We start from the raw sequence: 25,603 nt of genomic DNA on the forward strand, positions 1-25,603 counted from the left end.
GGAAGGGGTTCTGGAGCTGGTTCAGGGTGTGGCTCTGGGAGGGAGTGAGGGTGCAGGAAGGGGTTCTGACCTGGGTTGGAGTGTGGGAGCGTGTTCGGGGTGTGGACTCCAGGCAGCACTTACCTCAGGCAGCTCCTGGAAGCGGCCAGCATGTCCAGCTCTGCTCACAGCTGCAGGCACCACCCCTACAGCTCCCACTGGTCGTGGTTCCTGGCCAATGGGAGCTGCAGAGCTGGTGCTCAGGATGGGGGCAGCACATGCAGCCTCTCTGGCCGCCCTTGTGCCTAAGGGCCAGATATGACGGCCGCTTATGGGAGCCACAGGAAACCTGCCTTAGCCTCGTTGTGCTGCCACCCTGACTTTTTGAGACTCGGTCAGCAATGCTGACCGGAGCCACCAGGGTCCCTTTTGAACCGGGCATGCCAGTCAAAAACTGGATGCCTGGCAACCCTACCTAAAACAGCAAGCAGTTCAGTGTATGGAGCTAACCTGAATGGGAGCAGATCTTGTTAGAGGCGGCAAACAGGAATTAGACAAAACAGAGGAAATATAGAACCCCACCAGCTACCTAATTTGTGTTTAAGAAAGATTATTTCTATTATTTATCTAATGTCCCTTAAGCAAACAAGGAGATAAGGGTCCCAGCTCTGAGGAGCTTAAAATCTAAGGGCTAGATTCTGTCCGTTTCTTACACTAGTATGAAGTTTGGAAATGGGGGCATGAGGAACCTTGCCAGGCAGAATTCAAGATACTGGGTTAAAGGTGCTCTATGCCTACTCTCTGGGGGTAGTCAGTGCCTTAAGTGGGGATGCACAGAAGGCAGTGCCACAACCCATAGCCAGCATACAAAGGGGCATAACTATATGGCACCAGCTACATTTTACAAACAAGGGATAGCATTTTCCATGCAACAAAAGCAAGTGCTTGGGCAAATGATGATATCTAGCACGTGTCTTGATCTTGTCAAGAAAGTGTCTGGAGTACCTGGATTTTCAATCCATATGTATTTCTTTTTTAGGAATATGTTATTTTTGCCATTTTCCCAACAAAATGATGATTAAATGTATGTGTTTTTTATGCACCATAAAGCTGTCCTTTTGTTTAGCATGATGCCTCATATACTTTCTACAAATAATCATAATGCAGTGCCCCTATTTGCTTCTCCTAATGAAAGAACCATGTATAAGTACCACTTTCATGAAACATGATGCTCAATGTATTAGGGCTAATCTACACTGGCAACGTTAAAGCGCTGCTGCGGCCGTACTGCTGCGACAGCGCTTTAACGTGGCTTGTGTAGTCAAGGCAGAGCGCTGGGGCACAGCTCCCTGCACTGTCTACACTGGCGCTTTACAGCCCTGTAACCTGCTGCGCTCAGGGGTGTGTTTTTTCACCCCTCTGAGTGAGAAAGTTGCAGCACTGTAAAGTGCCAGTGTAGACAAGCCCTCAGATACTTTTCCTGTATGCATTGGAATCATCCATGACAACACTGAAATCTCACTTATACAACAAATGTGGTCAGTTAAAAACAATTTCTTTTATGACAATAAAAAACAGGCATTGAGGTAATTAATAGAGGGCAGTCCAATTTTTATTTTATTTATGGAAAAATACATACTTCTCAATTACTTATTTACAAAGTTTACCTGTGCTTGATTAGAACACCCCAATGAGATTCATTCAAAACAAATTTTTGTCAATTGAAATAACCAGAAATTTGATCTTGCAATAATTCAAAAGGATTCCATTTTCAACTTAAAGATGATTACATATGTGTATCTTACAATAATTGGCCTTCATTTGCATAGACTACTGATTTAAAGCACAAGTATCCCATCAAAAGTGTCAGCACTAGAAACTTTAAAAGAATCTTTGTTTATATAGATTTGAGTTTCTTTATAATAAAACATTGAAATCTAGGCTTTCAGTGTAGCTATTAGTACATTTACACATGAAACTAACATTGTGTGGAAAATGACTTCCACATCTCTCTGCGTTTTTTCCCGCCTGGCATTATTGGTGATTCAGATTAAAAGCCAATGAAAAGACAAATAGAGGCCAGAGTTCTTCAGCATATTCAGAAATGATCTGAAAAAAGGGGTAAACAGTGAGATGTCAAAATTCGCACACCATACTAAATTGCTCAAGATACTTAAATCCAAAACTGTGAAGAATTGCAAAGGGGCCTCTCAGAACTGAGTGATGGTCAATAAAATGGCAGATGAAATTCAATGTAGATAAGTGCAAAGTAATGCATATTGGAAAAAATAATCTGTATTATACATACAGGAGACCCATTATGCATAACTGAATTTTGTGAATTAGTGAGTAAACCTAAATCTAAAAAGGCAAGGATAACACACCTAAAATGTATTTTGTTCATTTATTTTGACAACCCCAGTAGAGTTTCAATTAATTATGCTAACACTTCATAACATACTAACGAGTGTGTTGCAGTTTACCTTGTATTATTTAGACTTGGTTATTTCTACAAGATATCCATATAGCTTTTGATATCAAATATTCATTCAAATGTGGGGAAAGGCTGCCAATATTTTTGCACAAGGTATATGGAGTAATGAAATGTGTATTAGCGAGGTTCTACTTCATTGCATGGACTATAACATCAGAAAGGCCAAATCATGAGCACAAGGTTACCAAAAGTATCCTTTATGCTAAAGAACCAAATCCTATATTTTTTTTTGGAAACTGCTATTTATCTGGCATTCTTCTTTTTAGTCATCGTCCTCCCTCCCCCGAAATATGTGCTTTGGGAAGTAGATACCGGGGGCTAGGCCATGAGATATCTTTGTGCAGGGATGGCAGTGAGTGCAAGATCCCCCATCATCTTGTGAGATTGCACATGGACATATCATAATGGAGACTTCTGTGCTCTCTAGGCAACAAGCAGAAAAAGAGGTGGAGTAGCACACTGGGATTGCTCAAGGGGCAACCTCGTAGAGATTGTACCTTCTTTGCCCTATCCCTAAATCAAGGCTATGGCTTAAAAACCACAGCATAGGCCTGTGTACACAAAAGGTGGTCACCCGGATCATAGAAAAGATTTAAGATCAGATCACTAATTTTAATTGCCTTTGTATATCATCATCTGTCTGGCACTGGTTCTAAATCTCATGTACAGGAGTCAATCGGGGTAACTTCTTTGAAGCCAATGAAGTTAGACTGGTGTAAAACAGGGGTAAAATCAGAATCAGACCTATTGTGTTAAAACAACTATACAAAGACTGAATGGTCAACAATTTCAAGTCATATAATGAATTTTATATATTATTAAAATGTTTAATGTTTGAAATAGATGTTTAAGCAAAGGACTGGGTGGTGGGTTCTACTCCTGTTTTTGCTTCCAACTTGCTGTGTGATCTTGGAAATGTCTCTTAGTCTGGGCCATATTCTGTTCAATGGTTAATAAAAATATAGCAAGTGATTCACCACTAGGTTTGTTGGGAATCTGTAGCAAACCAACACTTTAGCAATCTAGTTTATCAAAGAGATGATTAGGTATGTGTCCAGGGACAAAATTTCTGATAGTATAGGACTATTTAATCTAGCATAAGGCATGCAAACATCCAATAGCTGGAAGATGAATCTAGACAAATTCAAATGGAAATTTTTAACTGTGCGGCTAATTAACCATTACAGTCACATACCAAGGATGTGGTGGGTTCGCCATCTCTTGAAGTTTTAAAATCAAATTGGAGGTCTTCCTAAAAGATCTGTTTAAACTAGGAGTGAACACAAGTTACTGAGTGATGTTCACTGGCTTATACAGAAAGTCAGATAGAGTTATCATAATGGTCCATCTGGCCTTAAAAATCTATAAAAAATAGTTTTGAAATCTGTTTAGTTAAGCTAGTGCATAAACTCTTATGTGGACACTCTTAAACAGGTTTACACACTTGGATTATTCTATTTTGCTACTTTTTGGGGTTTTATATTTACATATACAGATATACACACACAGAATATATATATAATCAATGAAAAAGTCTATTAAAAAGGAATCTATTATACATTGCTCACCCTCTCCATACCCATTTCTTTGTACAGTTCTGACAGCTAGTTTGTGTGTCAAATCTTAGCTTTTGGGGTCTAATAGTCAGCAGCGGTCTAAAACAGTCTATAAAGTAAAGGAAATGCCTATTGTGCTTTTTCAGTGACACACACTGAAGACAGGCAAGTGAAACTACAGATGTCCAGGGAAATAAAACAAAAGATTAATATATATATGCACTGACTCACACACATACACACATGATACAGTGCATCCCTAATATACCAAACTCCACTTAGCCAAAGGTTGGTTATGTTCCCTGGGGTTGCACTGACTGAAAATCCTCTCCTGGGATAAATCTTTCCCTGTTTTGCTGACCTGACTGATCATGAAGCTAAATCCATAGCTCAGAATCCAGCCAAGGTAGCAACTTAGATAACTACAGATATATTTCGTTGCCTAACTTTAAACATACACATTTCAACTAATTGACTTGCAAAGGCCATGCATAAAGTGGCAAAACAGAATAACACTACACTGGTCTACACTAACCCCCCAATTCGAACTAAGGTACGCAACTTCAGCTACATGAATAACGTAGCTGAAGTTCGAAGTACCTTAGTTCGAACTTATCTCGGTCCAGACGCGGCAGGCAGGCTCCCCCGTCGACTTCGCGGTACTCCTCTCGCCGAGCTGGAGTACCGCAGTCGACGGCGAGCACTTCCGGGTTCGACTTATCTCGTCCAGACAAGACGTGATAAGTCGAACCAAGAAGTTCGATTTGCTTGCTGCCGAACTACCGGGTAGCGTGACTCTTGTTCCTGCAATTTAACAGCAAGACCATCCTTACCCTTTCAGGGTTCTAAATTAACTGTAACAACTCTGGAAAGGGAACTTTGCATTACTGTGGAAAAGAGCTCTGCTTAATGGGCAACTGCAATCATAAAAGTAAACAAGATGTTAAGATTTATAAGGAACAGGATGGAGAGTAATACAGAAAATATTCTCATGCTATTGTATAAATCAGTAGTTCTCTGGAAGTGTGGTGAAGTGCTGGTGACATCTTAAAATAGGTATATTGAAGAGTTAGAGGGGGCTCTGAGATGGATACAAGTTTGGAGTAAGGACATGGAAAAGCTCTCACAGAAAAAGATGGAAAAGACTGGGCTTGTTTACATTAGAAAAAGAGATGAATAAGAGGGGACATGATCAAAGTATATAAAATAATGAGTGGTCCAGAGAAGGTAGATTGGGAGCTTCTGTTCCCCTGTCTCATAATACAAGGACAAGAGCGCATTCAATGAAACTGAAAGGCTGCAAATTCAAAACTGATAAAAGGAAATATTTCCTCATAAAATGCATAATTAGACTGTGGAATTTATTGCCACCGGATGTTACAGAGGCCAAGAATTTAGCAAATTAAATGGATAAACAAGAATACCCAGAGTTATAACTCTTAATATTAACAAGCAATTTGGATGGGAAATTAAACATCATGCTTCAGGGTTTAAGGCTACTATTAGAGTTCAGGATGTGACCTTCATAGGGGTAGATGATTCCACATCTGCCTACAGTGGCATTTCTCCCACCTTCTTCTGAAGCATCTGGTGCTGGCCACTGTCACAGACAGAATACTGGTCTAGATGGACCAGAGATCTGAGGTAGTATACCAATTCCCATGTACCCTTGAATACCCTCTGAACTATCCAGTCCCCTTCATTCATTGTGTAGTCACTGCCCACCCTTATAATTAAAGAACTGTGTTATTCATGCAGAAATGGAGACCTTGTCATTTCATATGAAACTATCAACCGCTGGCAATAAAACAGGCAAAATTCCTCCCTTCCCTACAAAGAGACACACTCCAACTCTTGCTGAAAAGAAATCATTAAAAAATTCATAGTCATCACATTTTATGAATTCATGCAGAGAAAATCTCTTTAGTTTCTAATCATTATAAAACCCTATATTCTTTGTACTTTGTACACACTACAAAGCCATTCAGAGCACATGTACTGTTAAAGGGCTGAATTGGATAAAACGGTCATTAATGCTTAGCTACCTGTATCTAAACATCTTGTTAAAAGGACCCCCAGATTTCAGATTATATTAGACGTTACCCTTAGCACAGCATGTGTACAGTTTGTTAAGTCAAGTTAATTAAATCAGGCTCTATAATTCTTAACATTTTATGTACAGCTTACTTCTAGAAATTCTCTCTAAAATCACATTTTACATGCTTTCAGAGCTTTGCTCCGTGTCTCATTTAAGTGCATTTATGCAGAAATTTTTCATATCCCTTTTGTCTGAGGTTTTTATACCTCCTCACTGCAAAAGACACTTGTGTTGCAGAAGGTTATTTTAGTACTTAATGCAAAGGGGACATAGAAACTAACAATACCAATACACAGTACCTGGCACGATTAATTTACTTTTTCTGTATTGTACTGCATGTACTGTAGCATTGACAAGCTCAGTACACCTACGCACATATCTATTTAATACACTCACTGTTAAAGATTTCTCTAGGAACTTTTTTCTTGCTATTAAGTCTCAAGAGCCAGCTCATCATTACCAGTTCAAATGCAAGTTATTCTGATAGGTATAATATGCATGGATGAGATGTACATGTTCACACACGTACACACCCATAGTGTCTTGGGTCTTTAAAATCCCATCTGTCCTGCAGAAGATTTCCATTCCTCCTATGTGAATTCTTTTGAATTAGAGCAAGTTACTGGAAAAAAGACCCATCTTTCCTTTGGGAGATTGTTGACATTCAGGACACTCTGCAAGGCCTATTTATTCAGTCCTCCCCTGGGCGGATGGTTTAGGGGGTACTGATATTTGAGATGGGGAAGAAATTAAGGTAATGTAATTGACATTTGGCTGTACGTTAATACAATGTTCCTCAAAACGTGGGTCATGACTGCAGGAGGAGGGTGGCGCACATAAAGGGCTAGCCAGCTATCTGTGACCAGGCCTCTCAGTTATTCTCCAGAGTCTCAGCTTTCTTCTTCTGTTTTTTTTAAGTAATTCTCAAGCTGTTATGATTGAGGAAAAAACCCTTCAAAATGTGACCCAAGTATAACTGATGTAGTGACATCTGCTTGAGTCTGCAGAAAGCCTAGAACGGTGGTTTTGAGATGGGAAATGCCCCATTCATTCCAAGGAATGATAACTCAGGCTATGTCTACCCAGCAACTAGATAACCACGGCTGGCTCGTGCTAGCCGACTCGTGTAGACATACCCTTTGATGCCAGTGATGGTAGTGTAAATGCCAGCGCTGTTCACAATAATGCTGTTAACTTTTGAACTACTTAAAGCACATAAGATAGGAGAGGGAGGATCATATTGTGAAGATCTGTACTGTCAACACAGAGTGACCACTCTTTTTGGGTAGATCTCTAACACCACACCAAGAGATTGAAATAAGTGTGGGATTGTTTTCATTTTCCTTTGGGGGGTGGGAGGAAGGGGGACTTAAAAAAATCTTAGAAAACACTGCATGTATGTTTTTATATTGCACATGCAGCTGGAAAGGGTGGTAGGCACGTTTATTTATAGATACACAGAAGGAGGAAAATCAGCATGTGCTATTTTTATTATATATAAAGTAATATATATTATAAATTAATAAATATATTATATAGTAATAAATATAAATTAATATATTATATTATATTATATTATATTATATCTCCCTGCCTCACAAGTGCATTATTTCTCAACTCAAGTGGTGGTGGGGGGGAGGAGTAATTTTTCAAGGATTTCCTGATGTCACCAGATCTAATCAAATGTCTCAAAGGGAGTGGGAGTAGAACGGGGGAGGAAGCATGATGCAGAGCCATCCGGGGAGAGAACTATGCTGCTGCTGCAGAGCAAGAGGAAGATGGGAAAGGAGCCAGGGAATAAATGACTCCTGCTGATGCTTTTATAAAAGTCAGGGCCAGCCTGTGTCAACACACCTCCCTCTCTTGGCTCAAGAATCCACCTCCCCGCAAGTGGATTTCTGGGCAACCAGATGCTGTTTCCCATGCGTTAGTCATAGAAAGGGAGGCAGAGGTCGAAAGGCTCCCCCTTGAAAGTCAGAGGCTGAAGGTCCAATTCTAATCTCACTCACACCTGTGGAAAAAAAAATCAGGAGTCACTCTGAAGTTACATTAGTTTGAGATCAGACTCAAGCCTTCAGGCTGTGTCTGCCCATTCCCTGATGCTGCTCTGATGGATTCTGCCTCTCAGGAATGTCGGAGCAGCGCACTCAGCCTCTGCCAGATGACAACATGACTCAGCCATTCTAGACAACAAATGCAGTCTAAAATTAAAGTCAATTAAATAATTAAGCCAAAATGGGATTTTAGTATACACCACTATTCACACTTAAAGTGCTTCTGTCGCTTTTGTTGGTGGCTACCCTTTAAAGGCATTTCCCTTGTTGCAGTATCCTCTGTCAAAAGCATTTGAGGAGAAGGTGGGCTTTTCTTGTTGTGCCCTCAATAAAACCAACATGGGTGCCTGTCAGTGGCATCCTTGTATTGTCTGAACAAGGGATTTTTTCCCCCTCACACATCAGATGCTGTCAGTGAGGCTGTGTCTTTGCAATCAGACACACATTCCCATGTGTATCTCACTTCCTCAGTGCCAAATGAAAAAAATACAGTAAACTTCTGGGTCAAACAGTGAAAACAAACAAATACATAAATAAAAATCACAATGCAAAGCTGAAGGCTACAGCTCAGTAGTTTGAGCATTGGCCTGCTAAACCCAGGCTTGTGAGTTCAATCCTTGAGGGGGCCACTTAAGGATCTGGGGCAAAATCAGTACTTGGCCCTGCTAGCGAAGGCAGGGGGCTGGACTCGATGACCTTTCAAGGTCCCTTCCAGCTCTAGGAGATAGGGTATCTCCAATAATTTAATTAACAGGCTCTGCAGATTTGGTCACAACTGACATTGGAGGGAGTTATGTTTTGGCTCCTAGAGCTGTTGCTGTGACTACCTCTGCTGCTATCACTGCCATGTCTGGGTCACTGGGGCAACACCCAGAAAAACAATACATCTCACATTGTGTGTGGTTAGTTGCTAAAGAAAGAAGAAAGTTTTAGTGAAGTTTGGTTTTTTCTTGCTTTGGCAACCACTGCTAACTCAGTGCTAGACAGACGTATGGTGAAGAGCCTTTAAACTCCACACTGGAACCAATTAAGTGTCTGGTATAGGAGAGTATTGGTGCTGGGCGGGTAGTGCCCCTTCCTTGTGTTAAAGTTTAATAAAAGTTGTAGTCTGCTGCTTATTTCCATGCATGTATCTGTCAAATGCCTTTGCATGTATGCACACATGCATGCTTGTGTGCATCTGTGCACCTTTGGTGAACATTATGAAATTAGCACCACACAATAATTGCTTGAGTCACAGTGCTTTTGAAAAAGGAACTTCACCAGAGATAAGGCTTACAGTGACATTACTTTAATTTTTGTTACTTCTCAGTGCTTTCATTTTAATTCTGTTTCCTTTTCTCTCCTTCTACTGGTATCAGAACTGGGATTTTTGGTAAAATGATAGAAACAGGTTTGGATGTTGCCTAAAGTTATTATATGAGGATGCTACTAGTCAGCACTAGTGTATTACTAAAGCATGTAACAACACATTGCATTAGGACCAAAAAAAATCACATTAACATAAAAAAGTCAATAATGATAAGAATAGATTACAGCTAGACCAAACACTGGAATCTCAAATCCAGACCCCTTTGAGTTTTGGAAGAAAAAGGTAGCATTTGTATTTGAAACCCTGAACTAGAATGTTAGGATCCAACATTGGGAGAGGTGTTTCATTCCTGATTCAGATGGGTTTGAACTCTCATGAAAGCTGCCATTCAAATGATACTTTGGTCAAAGATGGCATAATGCCCATTTGGAGATAACAGCTCACAAAACATCTCAAGAAACTTTGATGCCATGAAATCCAAACTATGGCAACCCAAATCCCAGAATAGAGTTTAAATCTAATCTGCATCCCAATTACAACCTGGTCGTCTCCTCATTTTACCTCCAATTTACATAATTCTTTCAATCCTGAAGGATCTATTAGCACTTCACAACACAACCCACTGAAGATACACAGTCATCTCTGGTGTAAAGGGTGACTTTCTCCCAGTACATATCATGACACTAGGGGAAAGAGAGTCATAGACAAGGATGCTGGATAAACACCAAATCTCGCAAGTACCACCACAATCTCCTTAGTACCCATGTAGAGCAGACAAAACACGAATGTTAAAGTCTTAGCCAAGATCCATATGAAAATGTAAATGTCTATCCCCATCCCATGCACATCTTAGATTTTATAAACATATTAAGATTTCAGACACGTTAATATGTGGAGATGAAAGTTCAACTACAATATTCAATCCAGGCCCATCTTCAAACATGACAACCTATATATATTATTTTAAATTAATTCTGTTACAGAATTCTCAGTTTTTGTATTGATCTTCTCTTCTGATGAGTGGCATATACTCACCCTCCCCTCCAATTTGAGAACCCAAACCCTCTCTTAAAATAATCAGATTTCCCTTAGGTTCACGTCAAATCCATGTGACTTGTATAAATTTTCAGCAACCAGGAGTAACTCAATTCACCGCCACATCTTTCAGCAAACTTGAACAAAGCTTTGAAACTCAAAGCCATGTGCATTTCATGTGGTTTCAGATTCTGTAATGAAAATGTTGTACTTCTCATCTTTGATATTTTTCAACTTCCTTCCAAGATGGTATATTTTCCTCAGATAATTCTTAAAATACGTTTCTTGGTAGAGGCGTATTTACCATGAAACATACCATGCCCTGGCATGGGGCCCCCAGGGCCGGGCAGTCAGGCAGCCTGCTCCACGGAGTGGGGGACCGCTGGGGCAGAAGCTGTGGAGAACAGGAGAGCAGAGAGGGAGACTCACCTGCAGCCTCAGGGAAGCAGGCAGGAGGTACGGGTGTGGTGAGCACCACGAACACAGGCTGGAGGATGCAGGAGCAGCACAGGACGGCCGCGCATCCAGCCGGAGAGAAGCGGCGCTTTGCAAGGGAAACTGACACTTCTCTTTGGCCACCGGCTGCATGGCTTCCCCCTGCTCCTCCTGCCCGCATTCGCACCACTTGCCACTGTCTGGTGAGCGGCGGCTCAGGGGGGTGGCAGATGGGGGATGGGGCTGGCCAAAGGAGCCGGCGCAGAGCCCGCAAGGGGAGGCAAGCAGAGATGAGCGCGCGGAGGCAGCAGGGCACTCAGGTGGCTGCCGATGGAACCGTGCTCCCCCCTCACCTTCAGGTGGGTGTTCTGCTCGCTTCTCCAGGTCAGCCAGCGTGGGGCCCCCGGGGCACCTGAAGCTGTCCTCCATGGCCATGGAGATCTTGGTGTCTCCTCTCTGATCTCCTTCTCCAGCTCCATGGCGGCTCTGCTCACATGCTGGGCCCCTTAGCCCCGCACCTTCCACCTGAGGCCCCGCCCCTTCTGGGGGCACAGAGGCACCCCCTAGGGGCCTAGTAATTCTGTCAGCAGCCCTGCCCTGCACCCCTAGTTCCTGTGCCTATGGTCCCGCCCTGCGACCCACGCCCAGGTGTGGGCCAGCGCCTGGGAGGAACAGGGGCTGACTCTCAGCACCCCACTATTAAAAACGTTCCAGTGCCACTGGCATTAAACCTAATTGTGTGGTCCATGGCCCACCCAGGCCAGCCATGGCTACGGCCCTGCTCTTTCATTTTCAATCTGCGTAAAATCAGGGTCAGTTTTTCAGCAATAATGAAGCGACACTATGAGTCTGGCAGTCAAAAACACAAAAAAATGAAGGCGAGGCAAGAACAGGAAGCTAAGCAAAAAGACAGTTTGTCATCTTATTTTAAACAGCTTGAAGTATTAAATAGTGGACATTCATCAAACAGTGTGGGCGAGGAAACATCTGAATTATCTGATCACTTGCAGAGCTGTGGGGATACCACAACAACTGCAAAAGTTGAACAAGTGGACTCTGAAGTGTCAATGGAATTACAAAATACTGGTAATTTTTTTGAAGTAAGGGAAGAAACCTACCCTGAAGACATTGCATTATGGCCAAAATCTATTTTATTGGATATGATAGAATTTTTCTTAATAAAACAGAAAAACATAGGTAATATGGAAAAATTTATAAAAGAGTATGAGGTTGGAGGATGAAAGCAATTTAGAGGTCTTCATGAGTCCCATTTTCTGAGGATGAAGAAAAATGGGATGACAGAAATCAGAAATTGGTTGATTTTTTCAGAAACCACCAAGGCCAGCCCCACGCCCCCGGCAAATTATTCCCTGACCATAGTAAAAGAAAACAAACATTTGTCGACGGGCACTGTAATTGGAGAAACATTGCAAGACATATTGCTGATCGTGAAACTTCCAAAGCTCATATTAATGCTATGTGTAAGTTCGTTCAAAGGTGTAAAGTATCTGGAAGAATTGATTCTGTGTTATCGGCTCAGTTTGAAAAGGAGTGTTCTTATTGGAGGAAAGTGCTGACACGTGTTGCCATGGTCAAACTGCTGTCTTCTTTGGAACTAGCTCTAACAGGACATGATGAGTCATTGTCAAACCGAAAAGGCAATTTTTTAAACCTGCCTTGAATAGCTTAGTGCATTTGACAATTTTCTCAATAAACATTTGAAAAATCGTCGGTATTGTGGTTCAGGGAAGACCAACTTTTTAATGCACCAAACCTACAATGAATTCATCACTATAATGGCAGAGCAGCTCAGAAACCAATTCACTGATGAAGCAAAGGATGCCAAGTACTAGTCCATAATAGTCGATTCAACACCAGATGTGAGTCATGTAGACCAATTAACATTCATTTTAAGACATGTGACCGACCATGGTGAAGCTGTGGAGTGATTTCTTTGTTTTGTCCTGCTAAAATCCCACACTTCTGAATATCTAAAGACAAGTGTTTTGAAAATCATTGCAAATTTAGGTTTGGACATCAAAAATTGTCGTGGGCAGAGCTTTAATAATGCCGCAAATATGGCAGGAAAATATTCAGGTCTTCAGGCAAGACTGAACATGCAAATCCCTCTGCTTTATTCATACCATATTTCAGCCATTCCTAAAATTTAATCTGCAATGCTGCAGTCGAATCTTGTGAGGGAGCTAAACATTTTTTTGATTTCGTTCAAAACACACATCGGTGGAGTATATTACAATCACGCTTGGAGCAGGCAAATGGAAAACTTGTGATAGTCAAAAGAATTTGTGACACCAGGTGGTCTGCTTGTGCAGATGCTGTTTTGGCTTTGAAAATGAGCTATGATGTTATAAAGAAAACCTTATTAGACATGTATCAGAGGGGTAGCCGTGTTAGTCTGGATCTGTAAAAAGCGACAGAGTCCTGAGGCAACTTCTAGACTAACAGATGTATTGGAGCATAAGCTTTTGTGGCTGAAGATCCACTTTGTGGTTTTTCAGAATTTGATGTGGCTATGTCTAATAAGAAGCGACAAAGAGTCCTGTGGCACCTTCTACACTAACAGACGTATTGGAGCATAAGCTTTCGTGGGTGAATATGCGCCAATACGTCTGTTAGTGTAGAAGGTGCCACAGGACTCTTTGTCGCTTCTTATTAGACATAGCCACATCAAATTCTGAAAAACCACATGCGAAAACTGAAGCAAAATCCTTAGCAGAAAAGTACTATATTGCTGTTTTTACTCTTCTGTGGAACCGTTTACGTCAAAGAATTAAAGCGGTCAGCAAATTGCTGCAAAAGGTTAATACAAATTTACTGAATGCTGTACAATTGTTAGCCTCAGTTACAAGTTGTCATGGAAGTTTGAAATGGCTATAGCTCGGTAGAAGCAGAGGCACTAACATTAACAGGAAATATAGGTTCCTCTGATATATCTGATGAGAAGCATAAAAAAACAGGAAGTTATTTTTCGATGAAACTAGAGACAATGAATACAGTTTTAAAGGGAAAGATTATCATTGAGACAGTCAATGTTATTTGTGACACAATAGTGCAATTGCAGAGTAGAGGTGAATCTCTAAAGAAAACAGTTGATTTATTTCGCGTGTTTTTTGACAGAAGTATGGACGAAAATGCTAAAAGCCACTGGAGTAAGAAATTAAGTGAATTCTACCGAGAGGACATAGACAAATCTTTTTGAAGATTAAGTGAAACATTCATTCATTTTAACGAAAATGATGAGGTTTGTGCTTCGAGATCACCAGTTGATTTGTATAGACAAATCAGGCAACCTTTCCAAATGTAGGAACCATTCTGAAAATATTTTTAACAATACCTGTGACAAATGCTTCTGGTGAACGTTCTTTTTCTGTATTGAAACGAGTTAAAAATTATTTGCAAAATATGAGGAGACAGGAACATTTGACAAGTTCAGCAATATTGACAACTGAAAGTGCCTCTTTACAAAATATTACTTATGATGACTTAATTGATGATTTTGTAAAGAAAAAGTTTAGGAAAAAAATCTATCTGAATTTTTTTTTCCCCAAATTGAATAAGTTTCTTCAAAGAAAGTAGAGTTTATTTTTCAATTAATTCATCATCTATACTTTTTATTTTTACAAATTTTTCATGATAGTGTAATGCAAATACAAGCTTCCATCTAGACCAGAAGTTCTCAAACTGTGGTCCGAGAACTCCATTCAGGTGGACCGAGGAAAGGTTATGATTTTTTTTTTTTATAAAGTGCTCTTATCTAAAGCACTTTACAATAGTTAGCTAACAGTACAAATAATATTTGGAAAGATTAAGTGGTCCGCTGAGACCCTCAGCACTTTTCAAGTGGTCTGTGGAAAAAAAAAGTTAGACTACAAAAACAACCAAGGTACCTCCCTTTATTTTCATTTACTTTGTATTACTTATAATATAGGAGGAAGATCGAAGAAAAAAAGAATGAAGAACGGGAGGTGGGGGAAATAAGAGAATGTTAATTTTCTTGCCTGGGTCCCATGGGGGACCTCAAAAAATGAAGCTGAGCACAGGGCCCCACTAACTCTAAATCTGCCACTGTTTCTTGGCCACAGTGTTACAGTTTCTTCAATTCAATAAATCTTAATCCTTCTCCCCTTTATGTATGTGCAACATAAACTACCTTATAAACACTGCCACACAAAATACCAGCTGTGCATTCACACACATTTCCATGAGAAATCCAGCTTCCTTGTCATAGAAAATGGCCTTCTGTCAGCCTGATTCATTTCATTCTAGCTGTCAAGGTTCTTGCCTCAGAGCTTTTGTTTTAAACTACGGTGTCCCTCACGTTAACACTGAGATCAGTGAGGCTCTTCCCACTAGGGGTTGTATTCTTGTCTGGCAACTTGTTTCAGCATAATACAAATTGCATTTTAACAAAAGCTGTGACAATATTATTTCCCCTACAACTGAGTAGAAAAGGCTACTTAATGGAGTTTTTTTTTTAAATTGCTTTCCAGTAATTTTAGTTTATATTAGAAATGGGACATGTTGGCATGGGTTTAATTTTCTTTCACAAAACCTCACTTATATTTCTGGTTTGCAAGCATAAAACCCACACCAAACCTAGTTTCAATTTTGAAGCCATTGCTGTGTAGAGATAAGGTAACTTAATTTCAAAGTCTCCTCTGCTCACTTGTTATTCCAACTATATTAATATCATCTTTTCCCCATTGAAATAATTATTCTACCTATAGAACAATGAAGGGAGTCAACTAGAAGCCATGCAAACCTCATGCCAAAATACAAAAAGCAGAGTGTGAATCAGCTTTGCAGGGAGACATTTTTGTATTGCCCTGATTCAGCAAGGTATTTAGCATGAATACTTTTAAGCATCTGAGCTGTCCCATTGACCAAGAACGACTTGTTCTTAAAATCAGGCACATACTTAAGCACCTTGTTAAATCAGGCCCTATAAGAGCATGGCACACTTTTGCTTTTATTCCTTGTCCTGTTCCTTATCACAGGAGCTACAGTCTCTGTTGCATCTTATGATTTCTACTTGCCTTCTTGTTTGAGCCATTAGGTTTCACTCAGGTTGTATTTTCAAGCTTTTGTCTACAATCAAACAAAAACTTTTCAGTTAAAGCTGAAATTGTCACCTAATCACATGCCTCCAGAAGCAAGGGCTTTGAGAAATACAACAAATATTAAGAAAGAGACAATAAAAATGGCAAAAGTTGGCAACAGAGAATTTCCTTGCCTTCTTTCATACTGGTGGATTTTAATGCTTCCTTCCATTGACTTAGATTTCCTAATTCTCTACAATTCACTTTCCCAAAATATAATAACCTTGACAGCGACATTCTTTTAAAATATTCCTCACTATGCTAAATCCAATAAGCTTGTGGTTGCTGTTTCCAGGCTTTCCTATTATTGCATTATTTCCTTCCTATTAATAAGCAGGAAGCCCTGAATATTGGTCTGGAATGTCCTTTGGCTGGAGACCCTATCACCTTCTGTCTTGAAGTTGTCTTCTTTGTAATTTAAAAGTATTTTTACCTTTAAGCAGAAGAACGTTTGCCTTTTAAAATGCCAGTCCTATGAATTGCCAATAGAAGTGGCTTATTCTGAAGGTTTAGCTCAAAGACATTTAAAATAGTTGCTATTGTTATGAAGTGGTTTGCCACAATGTAATTGTTCAATGTTTCCTAATCAGTAAAGACAGCGTGCTTGACTTGTATGGATACTTTGAGACCATCTTTTAGGGGGAAGCCTCCGATTGTTTTTCTGTTTCCCATCTGTATGATTCCGTTGGCATCCTTTCATCTGTGAGAGACGGTGGGAATTGCAGCCTATGATGTAGATGGTTTGCAATGTCTCACATGACTGAATAGGCCAATCCAAGATTTGCATGCATTTGCAATAACTGCCAAAGTTCATGCATCTTGGTTGTGAGCTGCTTGCTTCCTATGGGCTCTTTTCTCCTCAAGCTATTGGTGCCAACCCCTGTCATACTCTAAGGGAGACTTGTTATGATCACTTGCCAAGATTTCCCATTGGTCAGGATCAATTCCAAATTCCTTCATCTCTCACTTGCATGTGTCTTTATAGCAAAGCTCGGGACCATCATAGCTCAGTGGTTTGAGTATTGGCCTGTTAAACCCAGGGTTGTGAGCTCAATCCTTGAGGGGGCCACTTAGGGATCTGGGGCAAAATCAGTACTTGGTCCTGCTAGTGAAAACAGGGGGCTGGACTCGATGACCTTTCAAGGTCCCTTCCAGTTCTAGGAGATAAGATAGGATTCCTTCTGATAGCTCCCCATATAGCATGTCCTTCGGTATGCGTCCGTCTTCCAACCTACTCAGATGGCCCAGAAAGTACAGTCATCTTTGCTTGAGCAGGGCTGTCACAGCTGGTAAATTTGCCCTTAGAACAACCTCTGCATTGGTGACTTTATCTTGCCATTTGCTGTTGAGTATACAGTGTAAACAACATAGGTGGAAACCTCTTCTCCTGATGAGCATAAGTTGCCAATGTTTCCCCACCATACATGAGTGTGCTGAGGACACAAGCTTGGTACACTAGCATTTTGAGCTTTGAGTTGTTCCACACTCTTAGTCTGCTAAAGGTGGTGGCAGCCTTTCCAATGCGAACATTTAGTTCTTCATCCAGTGAGAGGTTGGTGGTCAGTGTAGAACCTAAATAGCTGAACTTTTGGACTACTTCTACCTGGTTTGCATTTAAGATAATTGAAAGATCTTGTGGAACCCCCTGTCCTAATACAACTGTTTTCTTGATGCTGATGGAGAGAGCAAATTCCTGACAGGTACTTGAAAGGCGGTCCATGAGTTCTTTTAATAGTTCTTCATTGAGGGCTACGAGGGCAGCAGCATCAGTGAATAGAAGTTCCCTGATTAGCACCTTTTTTTTTTAATTTGGTCTTTGACTTAAGTCAGGACAGGCTGAAGAGTTTCCCATCTGATCTTGTGTGAAGATACTCCATCTTTCATGTCCTTAAACGCACAGTTCAAGAGTACTGGGAAGAAGATTCCAAAGAGTGTAGGGGCAAGAACACATCCTTGCATCACTCTGCTTTTCATCTCAAAGCTATCCAAAGTGGACCCGTCAAACTGGACAGTTGCTCTCATGTTGTTGTGGAATGAATGTATAAGACTTGACAGGGTTGGTAGATATCCTATCTTTTCTAGTATTGCAAATAGCCCTGCTCTGCTGACTGTGTCGAATGCTTTGGTTAGGTCCACAAAGGCGATGTACAATAGTCGGTTTTGCTCTCTGCACTTTTTTTGGAGTTGACGCAGAGAAAATATGTCTATAGTTGATCTTCCAGCCCTGAATCCGCACTGTGATGCAGGGTAGACACGATTCGCCAGCTATTGTAGGCGCACTAAGATGACTTTTGCGAAAGCTTTTCTTGCTACGCTTATAGCAAGATACCCCTGTAGTTGTTGCAGTCGCCCTTTTTGCCATTATTTTTATACAAAGTGATGTATGACTCAGCCTGTAGGTTTAAGTGTTTCAGCCAGTCAAAAATGTTTCAGAATAAAAGTGCCATTGAAGCGGATGCATTCATGGTAAATTCAGCACAAAATAATGTTTTACACTTACTGTATATCTACTCAATTTATTTCCACTACATTGAACAGCAATGAAAAATCCATTAATTGCTTGCCCTCTTGGGGCTACATTAGTATAGAATCACACTGGATCCTCTAATTAGTATTGCATCACTCAGTGGTACTAGGTCACTGGTAAACATTCACTCCAAGTGCTCTCATTAGCATTAGTTGGTCAGTAAAAGGTCCATGACTGGAAGGATTGTGTTATTTCACTTCACAGTGTTAAATTATCATCTCCAATTTTCTAGCTCTTCAGACAGATGGGCTGACTATAGTGATAGCTTCTTAGAGGTTAGCTGTAATGATATTCTGTAGAAACAGAACACCATGTCCACTCCTGCTCTACAAACTCCAGAATCTGGGATAACAATCCTCCTCATATTGGGCCTGATCCTACTCCATTGAAGAAAATAATGTAATTTCTATCAACTGCAATGGGAGTCAGTCAGTACTTATGTATCAGCCCATCATACACCCTTGTGTGTATGTTGAAAAATATTTAAGAAGTCGAGGTATACAAGGGAATATGTGGCAGCTGCCCTCTATAAAAATACTCTGCTACATATTGCTAACATCGTTATGTTATGAAGTGGAACAACTCAAGAGGGTCTTGAGCACTAAATGTAGGTTATTATGAGCTAGGCGAAACCTTGGTATGGAATTAAGGTCGATAGTGTGAACTGACCCTTCAAGTTAGTATCACTGTAAGCATGAACCCCACCTCAAACAAAAGGAGTGTGTGAACCCACCCAGGAGTTTTTGCTGAGTATGGTTTTGTGTGGGGGTAAGGAAGCAGAACACAAAGAAACTGAGTACAGACAAGAGAGACTGGGAGAGAGAGACCGCCTAAAAGGAGTAGCTGAAGGCAGGGTGAGTGACCCTGGAAGAAAACTGGGGAGAGGTTTTTGGAACAGTGCTTAGAGCAAAAGAATGACTTTTCATGACTGGTGTGGAGAAAGCAAATAAGGAAGCGTTATTTACTTCTTCTCATAACACAAGAACTAAGGGTCACCAAATAAAAATAATAGGCAGCAGGTTTAAAACAAAAGGAAGTATTTTTTCACACAACGCATAGTCAACCTGTGGAACTCCTTGCCAGAAGATGTTGTGAAAGCCAAGACTATAACAGGGTTCAAAAAAGAACTAGATAAATTCATGGAGAATAGGTCCATCAATGGCTATTAGCCAGGATGGGCAGCAATGGTGTCCCTAGCCTCTGTGCCAGAAGCTGGGAATGGGCAACAGGTGATGGATCACTTGATGATTACCTGTTCAGTTCATTCTCTCTGAGGCACCTGGTATTGGCTACTGTCAGAAGACAGGATACGGAGCTAGATGGACCTTTGATCTGCCCCAGTATGGCTGTTCTTATGCGTTTCCTGCTACTTGCTTCATTCGGTGTTCAGAGTCGCAGGACTTTGTACATTATTTGTAAAACAAAACTGCATCAAAGTAATACTTGACTACCAGCAATTTTTACTCCCGACCGGACCACCCACAGGGTCCTAAAGTTTGATTAGCTGCTTGGGTCAAAAGGGGCAACAGGTGAAATCCTGGCCCCATTGAAGACAAAGCCAAATTACCATTGACTTCACTGAGGCCAGAATTTCACCCAATGTCTTTTGACTTTTCCACTTGTGAACCCCCTCCCACTGCCTCTACCTACCAGAGGAAAAAAGAGATTATCCCAATGGAAAAGCCATATAGAATTTATTAGGAGTGAAACCAAGTAGTTTCAAAGAAATATGTAAGGATTTTTATAGAGAATAATATTCTTTCAATGGAGCTTTTGAATCCTCCTTCAGCAGGGACATAATTTTCTATTCAATTCTGTAGGATTTTTTTCATAACGGGAGGCCCACATCCAAAGATAAAATTACTTCTCAGGGATTTTGGCGGGGGCTTATATCTCCTAGGCTATTACTTTTCAAACTCTCTGATTCCTACTTTGATACCTTGCCAGCCTGTAACACTTGTGTTGTTTAATGGGAGTCTCAGTTTCTTTCAGATTGGTTTGTCTAGGACGAAGCTTAACTAGTTTTCTCAAGATCCAAGTGTTTCCTACAGCCTCAAAAAAGAAAAACAAACAAACACACACACACACACACACACACACACACACCCCATACCAGGGAGTTGGGAGGAAGGTAGGACCTGCAAAGGCATGAGAGAAGCACCGTAGAAAAACTTCTGGTTTTTAATTTTTGCAATGGGGCTGGAACAACAAGTTTCATAAATGCCAGATCTTCCATGGGTTTTCTGCTGGAGTTGGTCGGAGATAGGATAGTGACAGACATTTTGCATTGGGCCAGACAGGCATATATAATATATGAAAGAACATTTTCATTCACACATAAGATGGATGGTCCAACAGGACAAAACTAGAGGTAAGTAGATGAAGTAAGCAAGGGAAAAATTTAGGCTGAATATCAGTGAGTGGACTGTTTGAGAGCCTGGGGAAATGACAAAAGTAAGGCCCATTCAGCTTTGGAATAGTCTCCAAAGTGAAGTGGTGGAAGCCCCACCACCTGAGTCATTTAAAAATAGATTGGGCAAAACGCTGAAGTTTAACTTCTTGTATCATCAAGTAGTGGAATGAGATAATAAGACAACATTTCCATCTTCAACTGCCAATATTCTCTAATAAAAAAAAATTGCTGTGGCCATGCTCTATTAGCTCTTCTTGGGATACTCTGGCAAAGTTAGTTCTCACCTGGCATCCTGGCAGAAACAGACTAATGTAATAATTCCAATAATGTTTGTAGCAGCAATATTTCAACACAGAAAGAAGCATCTCCAAGCATGGTACAAACTCAAAAATCATAAATAAAAAAAATTACTTGCATGGAAAAATAAATTTCCTTCAATTAGTCTTATTCACTGCATCCTTAAAAGAAGAAATGTGGGTGGACTCCAAGTTCATGATATTTGAAGGGGAGGGGAAAAAATGTGTAGAACCCCTGTGTGTTCTGAAAAGTTGTTGGCTTTAAATCAACATCAATTCAAAGAAAATAAATCAGGACTATAGACACTCATCAGGACTGAGAAATTGCTTATTACTGTTTTATAGATGCATTAGTGGAATAAAACTGGATAGGAACCAGCATTTCAGCTCGAGGAGTGGCAATTTCCAGGTTTCCCTGAGTGAAGGAGCTAAAGTAAATGTGAAGTGGACAGCCTTTATGAAAATTCATGGGTGAGTTAGTCTTTAGAAAGATAATACTAAATCAAGCAGACTCTAACACAAAGGACAAATCAAACCTAAGAGTCAGGACTAGGTGTTAAACAGCATTTTTAGATGAGAATTCTCTATTAGAGCAGCTCTGACTGCAATGGAATGCCACACGGTATCATACTGTTCAGCCACTAGGTGGCATTGTGTATAAAATACTTTACTGAAACCAACCTCCGCTATAGCTGACAGAGCATTAAAGAATCTTAGGATGAACACATCTGGCATGTTTAAGCAGGCTCTGTAGCCAATCCATATCCGGTACAGGAACATGACATGGTGTCAGAAGTAAATTAAGATCAGAAACAGAAGGAAAATAGCAACAAACAGCAAAGATTGCCGACAAAAGGAACAAAGCAACACAGGTTGCAGGATCTCAACATGACATTCTTCAATGCCCCAGAGAATTTCAGCTTTGACAAACCTTCAGAATGGATAAAGTGGAAACAAGATTTTGCATTGCTACCTAGTTCCACAAGGAACTGATAATATACAGGGTTTTCATTTTTCAATTTATGCTATGAGGAAGCAAGCAGAGCATGTTTAAGGCAGTCACAAAGAGGACTATGAAAGGATTCTGGGTGTGACGGGTTATATCTCAGAAACCCCTTTGGGACTGACAGCTGATGTGCTGAGACTACCTCTGAACCCGTTTTCCCTGGCAGCTTGGGACTTCAGAACCTTGCCTTGTTTGAGCCAGACAGGCTAGCCTGCTACAAACACAGACCCAGGTCTGAACCACATCCCCCAAAGCTGCAGACTTAACTGAAAACAGCTTAGGAAGTGCTCCTGTCTCCAACACTCAGGTACCCAGCTCCCAATGGGGTCCAAACCCCAAATAAATCCATTTTACCCTGTATAAAGCTTATATGGGGTAAACTAATAAATTGTTCGCCCTCTATAACACTGATAGAGAGATATGCACAGCTGTTCCCTCCCCCACCCCAGGTATTAGTACATACTCTGGGTTAATTAATAAGTAAAAAGTGATTTTAATAAATACAAAAAGTACGATTTAAGTGGTTCCAAGTAATAACAGACAGAAAGTAAATTAACAAACTAAAACACGCAAGTCTAAACCTAATACAGTAAGAAAGTGATTACAGATGAAATCTCACCCTCAGAGATGTTCCAATAAGTTTATTTTACAGACTAGCCTCCTTCTAATCTGGGTCCAGCAATCAATCACACCCCTGTGGTTACTGTCCTTTGTTCCAGTTTCTTTCAGGTATCCTTTGTGGGTGGAGAGGCTCTTTCTTAAGCCAGCTGAAGACAAAATGAAGGGGCCTCCCAGGGGCTTAAATAGACTCTCTCTTGTAGGTGGAGACCTCCTCCTCTCTCCTATGCAGAATCCAGCTCCAAGGTGGAGTTTTGGAGTCACATGGGCAAGTCACATGTCCATGCATGACTCACTTCCTTACCAGCCAGGCCACATTCCCAGGAAAGCTCAGATGTAGATTAACATCTCCAAGTTCATGGTTAGCTTAAGTGTTTCTTGATTGGGCACTTACTGAGAATAGTCTTTTCTCAGGAAGCTGACCAACTGCTTCACTGAGGCTACTTAAAATTAAACAAGTACATAACCAATATTCATAACTTTGAATACAAAAATGATACATAAATTCAAATGGGATGAATATATCCAGTAAATCATAACCTTTGCAGAGATATGTTACATGGCATATCTAGCATAAAACATATTCCAGTTATGTCATATTTACATTCATAAGCATATTTCTATAAAGTATTATGGGGTGCAACATCACACTGGGTATGTTTGATGCATACCTTAAACCACATTTCTCTGAGGTATATGAAAGAATGTGTTTTCACCAGAGAATTAAAGAACCAGGGGAAAATGTTGAATGTTTTATAAGAACACTGCATACATTGGCTGAAAACTGTAATTTTGGGAATACAAAACACAAAAATATCAGCGACAGGCTGGTTATTGGGATAACAGATTAAAACATTTCACAGGAGCTACAACTAGAGAGAGATTTAACCCTAGCCACAGCTATACAGAAAACAAAACATTTTGAGCAGGTGAGATAGCAAAACCTACAGAAACTTGACAAACCTGAAAAACCTGAAATTAGCTCAGAAACTAAACAGACACTTGAGTGTTAAAAGTCATTATCATAAAACCCAAGGCAAGAAGAGTGAAATCCCAGGCTAAGAGGGACAAATTCCAGCCTATGTATACAAGGTGTGGAAAGTCATATCCCAAGAGATATGCACGTTCCGCTAGAGGCACATGATGTAATAAATGCATGAAATATGGACATGTTGCATATGTTTGCTGCACCAAAGCAGTCAGGGAGATGATTCATATTATGGACAATCAAGAGCCATTGATTCTGGGATCTATCACTTGTGATGACAGAGTCTGCCTGGAGAGTGAAAATGAATATTCATAGCAAGACTATTGATTTTTAAATTGACTCAGGAGCTGATGTAAGTTGCTTCTGAGATGACTGACAATCACCACAAACCTTTCCTAGAGCTGAAAGAAGGCAGAACTGTTAATGAACACAGTTGTAGTTTTCACGGACAATATTCTAGTATATGGATCTTCAATGGAGGAACACGACAAGATTGTCAATGAAGTCCTAAGCCTAATCAACCAGTCTGGACTGAAGGTAAACAAGGAAAAATGTTTGCAGAGATATGTTACATGGCATATCTAGCATAAGACATATTCCAGTTATGTCATATACCACCTACTCCAAATCGAGTTTTTGGGACAGAGGGAAAAAATGGAATCAGTCCTAGTCCGAGACAGTAAAGAGAATTAGACAATTGAATGCACCAACTCATTTACCAGAACTGATACATATATTGGGGATGGTAAGTTACCTTGGTCAATACCTACAAGACCTTTCTACAGTGACAAAACCACTGAATGAACAGTAAGTCCAACACATCTTGGCAATGTGGGCAAAAATCAAGAAATTGCCTTCAAAAAGGTAAGAGAAATGATCGCAACTAGGATTGTCAACTTTCTGATTGCAGAAAACTGAATATCCTTGCCCCGCCCCCTACACTGCTCCTTCCCCAAGACCCCACCCCTGCCACTTCTGAGGCCCTGCCTCACTCACTCTATCCCCCTCCCTCCATCGCTCGCTCTCCCCCCACCTTGCTCACTTGCTCATTTTCACAGGGCTGGGGTAAGGGGGTTGGAGTGCAGAAGGAGGTGAGGGCTCTGCCTGGGCGTGTGGGCTCTGGGGTGGGGCCAGGAATGAGGGGCTTGGGGTGCAGGAGGGGGCTCTAGGGTGGGGGTGGAGCTGAGGGGTTCATAGTGTGAGAGTGGGCTCAGGGCTGGGGCAGGGGCTGGGGTGCAGGCTCTGGGTGGAGTTTACCTCGGGCAGCTCCCGGAAGCAGCTGGCATGTCCCTCTGGTTCCTATGTGCAGGGGCAGCCAGGGGCTCTGTGCACTGCCCCTGTCTGCAGGTGCCACCCGCACAGCTCTCACTGGCTGCGGATCCTGGCCATTGTGAGCTGCGGTGTCATCACCTGTGCGACGGGCAGGGGCAGCGCTCAGAGCCCCCCTGGCTGCCCTTGAGCCTAGGAGCCAGAGGGATATGCTGGCCACTTCCAGGAGCTGTGCTGAGCCAGCCACTGCAGCCAAATGGACCTTTAGTGGCCCGGTCAGCTGTGCTGACCAGAGCCACCAGGGTCCCTTTTCGACCAGGTGTTCCGGTCGAAAACTGGACGTCTGGCAACCCTAATCTCAACAGCTCCAGTTCTCAAGTTCTATGATGTCAATAAACCCACA

The 25,603-nt window shown here is 41.1% G+C and overlaps 1 long non-coding RNA gene across 1 annotated transcript in view; it reads right to left on the reverse strand.

The window, feature by feature from the left end:
* Positions 1-1,583: 1,583 nt before the first annotated feature.
* LOC135973660 (uncharacterized) overlaps positions 1,584-25,603 on the reverse strand; it is a 93,937-nt gene continuing 69,917 nt past the window's right edge. The window contains exon 4 of the long non-coding RNA XR_010590602.1: positions 1,584-2,088. This is a non-coding gene — a long non-coding RNA (uncharacterized LOC135973660). The remainder of the gene's footprint in view (positions 2,089-25,603) is intronic.

This window comes from Chrysemys picta, chromosome 9 (assembly GCF_011386835.1).
Source record: "Chrysemys picta bellii isolate R12L10 chromosome 9, ASM1138683v2, whole genome shotgun sequence".
Lineage (NCBI taxonomy): Eukaryota > Metazoa > Chordata > Testudines > Emydidae > Chrysemys > Chrysemys picta.